The following is a 5,973-nucleotide window of genomic DNA, read 5'->3' on the forward strand; positions in this document are numbered from 1 at the left end:
CTCTGGAAAACGTAAACAGATCATTTAGTTTCCCTACAAAAAAGCATTTTTGTTATTACAAAGTTTTCAGCTATCACTTCTGAGCATTTATTAAGATTGGGTTGGATCCAAAGAGCTGTGACTGGGATGAAAATAGAAGTTATGGATTAATTAATATTCCACCTTTCCCACTAAAAATAGTATTGTTCCACAAACACACAAGAGCTTGCACAAGAGGGCATATTATAAATCTGTAGGCGTTCTCACACTTCTTTTTCTACAAGACGTTGTGCACGCTCTTGTACCAGTGGAAGAATATCTTTAAATTTACTTTCATTTTACAGTGTGGTGTAAATAATAAAAAAGACCTGCAATAGATAGAAGAGCCCTCTGCATGTACACGAGCATGTTTAGATCCAGTCCACTGAATGTAATTGCTACATTTTCTTTAAAAATGCAATAGTAGCATAAGGCCAAGAAAGGAACCCTTACATTTTTAACATTGGGTTAATTCATTCAAACCCGGAGATAGGCAAGCCTTTTTGGACTGAAGGTAGCTTGTTGGAGAGACTACAAAGACCCCGGGGGGGGGGGGGGCGGAGAGAGAATCGACAGGCAGATCTGCTTGAACGATTTTGAGGGAAATCTCATAGCTCAAGCCTTGTAAGAAAGCAACAGAAGAGTAAAAACAACAAGTTACGTTATCAAATCCTCATATTCCGGCAGGCCTACCCAGTGAAATTTTAGAATGTTTTAAAGATGTTTTCATCATGTATGGTATGTTTTTAATCAGTTTTTAATGTGTATTTTATATCATGTTCTCATACTGTTTGTTTTAAACTTTGAATGGTTTTATTAGTTTTTGTGAACCACCCAGGGAGCTTTGACTGTTGGGTGGTATAAAAATGAAATAAATAAATAAATAAATAAATAAATAAATAAATAAATAAATAATAGAAAGAACATGAAGATATTAAAAGCCAGGCCAGCAGCCTTATCCTTTTGAGGCTCAAAATCCATCTTTAATCCTAACTGGAAATATGGGACCCACTAATTCTTTAACACTTTATATCCATCTATCTCTCTATCTCCCTCCCTCTCTCTCTCTCTCTCTCTCTTTCTTTTCCGTCCACTACTTTATCTTCTCTTTCTCTGTCTTTTCCCTGCTCTGACTCCCACCTGTCCACTCACCTTTCTTCTTCTCTGAAGAAAAGATAAATGGCTACCAATAAAAAAGAAAGAAAGAAAATGATGGCAGGGAGAGTTCTGTGACCCAGCTTAGATCAAGGCATGGTCCCCTTGTGAGTCCCAATCCACAATAGAAAAATTCAGGTGAACTGTTAGCTCCCTCCATGTGCACATCAGATTTCCCCAATGCCAAGTGCTGGTAGATTGGCTAAACTGGCTAGCTAGAATCATAGAATCATAGAATACCAGAGTTGGAAGGGGCCTACAAGGCCATCCAGTCCAACCCACTGCTCAATGCAGGAATCCACCCTAAAGCACCCCTGACAGATGGTTTTCCAGCTGCCTCTTGAATGCCTCTAATGTGGGAGAGCCCACAACCTCTCTAGGTAACTGGTTCCATTGTCGTACTGCCCTAACAGTCAGGAAGTTTTTCCTGATGTCCAGCTGGAATCTGGCTTCCTTTAACTTGAGCCCGTTATTCCGTGTCCTGCACTCTGAGAAGATCGAGAAGAGATCCTGGCCCTCCTCTGTGTGACAACCTTTTAAGTATTTGAAGAGTGCTATCATGTCTCCCCTCAATCTTCTCTTCTCCAGGCTAAACATGCCCAGTTCTTTATGTCTATCGATTCCAAAACTCCAGCTGCCCGAGTATCCACAACAATGCAAACAGCACTTGAATGTTATTATGAATTCTCGTAGGAGCTTCCACCACTGAACCACTAAATTGCTTCTTTCTACCCGGACACTGAAGGCAGTGATTTGTTAGTTCTTCACTGGGAGTGGCTGGCAAAAAATCAAGAGCTCAAACAAAGAACATGTATCTAGTAAGACAAGAATTTGTATTTACTACATTCCCATCATCTCCAGACAGTACAACGAATGAAGTAAGCCCTATTGAACTCAGTGGGGTTTACTTCTGAGTAAAAACGCAGAGCATTGCACTCTAAGGGTGCGATCGTATGTATGATTAAACAGAAAAAAGTCCTACAATTCCCTGCATAGCTGGCTGGAACATACTGTCAGTTGTTGTACAAGCCTGCATAGGACAGTGCCTGAGAATCTTCCCTTATCAAATTTCATTCGTGAATTGTTAAATTAGAGTTTCTATAAAATGCAACCTCTAGCCTTCTTTACCTCTGAGGCAGAAAATATATCCTCCTAGTAATAGCCATTCTCTAGACAGGCAACTGTACCTTATGAGGATAGAAAGCCAGCATAGGATATTTTCAGGAAATAACATGGAATAGTCCACGGAAGGGAGGTCGGCGATCACAGCAAGAGAACAGCAAGAGGAAGAGGACACCGAATGGACTGAGCAGTTCTTTATGTTTTGGCACAAGCACACTTCTGTGCCAAAAAAACAGCCTTGATCCTCCAATTGTGTGGGTGGCTTTCGTTTACGTTCATGGTCACGGAGCTCATGTTGACCTACTATGAACAAAGCAAAGAATAAATATTCTAAATTGTGCTCATCAGGCTGATAGATTTCTGAATCCATACTATTTGTAGAATGGTAAATACAGAACAGGAATCCACAAACTTCCAGTTTTATCTTCAGTTTGCATTTGTCCTTCAAAAAACTCAGATTTACTGGAGAATTTGCCTGCTTTAGGTTCTGTAACATCCTATAAACGCACACATACGCGGTAGCCCAATTTGCTTTGGCAAGCAAGTGTAATGCCTTCCCCAGAGTCCGCATCATCGGAGGGGAAAGGGAAGCTCCAGCAGATCCTGGGGAAGGGACTAGCAGCAAAGTAGGACAAGACCTCTTTCAGGGGGCAGCCAAGATCCCCTGAAGCTCCTTTAACGGAGTCAGACAATGATGAAGGCGATCACAAGGCTCCTCCAACCCCAGCTGAGTGCAGCTTAATGAGAGTCAGGGATCAGTGTCTGAAAGCTGCCAGAGCTCGAAAACTACAGGGCTAATTGCCAGTACCTGGTGTTAAAAGGTTCAGAGCAGCCCAGGAAAGACACTGGAAACAACGTACAGAGCCTAGTGGTTGGCCCATCCAGATCTCCATGTGTTTGGCCCCTCTGGTGAACCGTGACCCATTGGACAGCGACCCCAACTCTGCCATCATCTAAGCCCTACTCAGTGACTGTGTTATTCAACTCTGTTAGCATCCCAGGCTACGAAGAATTTCCAGCTGCAGTTTTTCTGGCTCGGAGTTCACATTGATAAGAACAGCCATAAACCTCTGCTCTCAGCTGGTAAGCGCAGACACCAAGAAGCCGCTGTCCCAGCACATCAAGAAATATGTACTATATATCTTATCTTTTTAGATTTAAGTGATCAAACTTAGTGGATGGCAAACACGGTTTGTTCTTAACAGCTTTGTTGAGTTTGTAATCTTTATTTAAATCAAAGTTTTGTATTGGGAAATGTCTTTTTAACATTCTTATACATTGTAAAGGCCTATGGGCATATACAATAAAGTGTATGTATGTATGTATGTATGTATAAACACAATATGTTTGAAAGGAGGAGTGAAGCATCTGAAGGAAACATATGTACAGACCTTCCTCCTGTCCACTTTCCCATAGATCTCCTCATATATCACACTCCTGCTTCTCTTCCCATTAGTTCCAGGTATTCATTATCAGGAAAGATGTTGAGTAGGATGTTGTCTAGGGAACCAGCAAAGGAGAGGGAAGAGACACAAGCCCAGTTCAGACAACATGTTAGTCAACGCAGTGTGAAAACTCCACTCAACAGTTGAGTTTTCAGGGGGTACTCTCCACACAGCATAACTAACTCCATCATTGTGTGACTGTGGGCTGCCATGGAGATGAGTAAAATCCATCGCAACATTTGATTGACAGTTCCTCCATCCTCTCCCCTCCCCCGGTCTTCCCAATGGTAACCCATCAGCAAAAAACCAATCCCAGCGACTCTCCTAGAGTGGCACCTGCTCCTTTCACCACTCTTGCCAGGGAACTCTGTAGCCAGTGAGAAAAATCAATGCAACACACAACACAACGGTTGTGCAGGAGCCCACAACACAATGGTTATGCAGGAACTCTCCTCTGTACAGTGTGGATATTCTGCGTGGAGTGTTGTTGTTTTTTTAAAAAACTCCACCGTTGTGTGGAGTCTTCTGACCACACAACACATTTCTCAACGGTGGTGTAAAAACTCCACTGTGGAGTTCTAAAACCACAGGAGAGAAATGTGTTGTCTGAACTGAGCCACAGTAAGACAAGCAGAAAGGGAGACTACAATTTCACCTTCACAGGAACAAGCTTCTAGTCAATGTATATTACAGTTCATATTCTATGATAGCATTTAGAAAGTTAAAAAAATAGTGAAAAACAAGCAGCATGACATGCACACATATAATTTTATTAAAATAAATAATTTCTGGGTTTTCAGATGTATATTTATATTATTCTTTATGAATCATCTTTTTTAGAAGGGCGGTGGGGATTACATAGGTATTCTTTATGTAATAAAATAGGGAGTGAAAAACAAGTTTATGTAATAAAATAGGGAGTGAAAAACAAGTTTTATTACAGGTTTCTGCACCTGTAATAAAATAGGATCAGATAATCCAGTTTAAAATCTGCAAACAAATGTCTGTCACCTAGTAACTGCTAAATCTGAAAATACTCCCCCCTACCACTTCCACTAAAAAGTAATTTCCCTGTCCCTGAGTTTAATGAAGGAACAGAAAACTAATAAAAGATAAAATGGGGGGAAAGGCAAGTGCCGCCTGGCGCCTACACTGTACTCCTTTCGTCGCCAGCTGAAGACCTTTTTATTCACTCAGTATTTTAACACTTAATTTTAACTTAAATTTAAATTATACTGTTTTAACTCTGTATTTTAACCTTATATCAATTTTGCTGCGTGGTTTTATCCTGGTTGTGCTTTTTATACTGTATTTTGTATTTGTATTTTTAACTTGTTGGTTGTTTTATGATGGTTTTAATTTTTGTGAACCGCCCAGAGAGCTTCGGCTATTGGGCGGTATAAAAGTGTAATAAATAAAAAATAAAAATAAAATAAATATTAAATAAGGAAAAGGACAGGGTTAAAAATTGTGCTTTAATTGCATTAAGATGTGGCATAGGTCTTAGGGAACACTTTTCCCTTCCTTGGGTTCAGCAGGTGAGTCTTGCTTTGTGTGCCCTTTAGTCCCAGAGCCTGGCCAGGATTTATTTAACCCAGCGAGTGCAAAAGCTTATTGAATTTTTGTTTGTTTGTTTGTTTATATATGACATAAGTGTCTCAGAAAACTGAGTCTTACAAAATTCCGGTGGTGGGGCTACGTGATGACATCATCAATATGGCTGCCGCACTATTATGTAGTAGCCACATTTAAATATGCATAACTTCTCACCAGTTTATGCTACAGAGATTTTCTTTCTGAAATGTTTCAAATTTAATGACAAATACTTTTTGTAATAATTACACATTTTTGTTAACTCCATTGGTTTTTGAAATAATTTCATTTGGACGTATAAAATCAGTGTTACCATTTGTTATGTGTGATGTTTAACCATGGGCCCTTCCACACGTCGTTCTGAAATCGCGTGCATGCGCCCCAACTATGGCCCCAAAACGATAGTGTGTACCATAGCTGAAGAGATGGAGGCGGCGGTGGCTGGGGAATCCGGGCGCATCCTTGCCGCCGCCGCTGCCGCTGCCGCCGGCCTCCTGCTGCCGGGGTAAGAGCGACCCGGGTCCGGGTCGCTCTTACCCAGGCAGCAGGAGGCCGGCGGCAGCGGCAGACGCGCCCGGATTCCCCAGACGCCGCCGCCTCCATCTCTTCAGCTATGGTACACACTATCATTTTGGGGCCG

The sequence above is a fragment of the Elgaria multicarinata genome, chromosome 2 (assembly GCF_023053635.1).
Source record: "Elgaria multicarinata webbii isolate HBS135686 ecotype San Diego chromosome 2, rElgMul1.1.pri, whole genome shotgun sequence".
Classification (NCBI taxonomy): domain Eukaryota; kingdom Metazoa; phylum Chordata; class Lepidosauria; order Squamata; family Anguidae; genus Elgaria; species Elgaria multicarinata.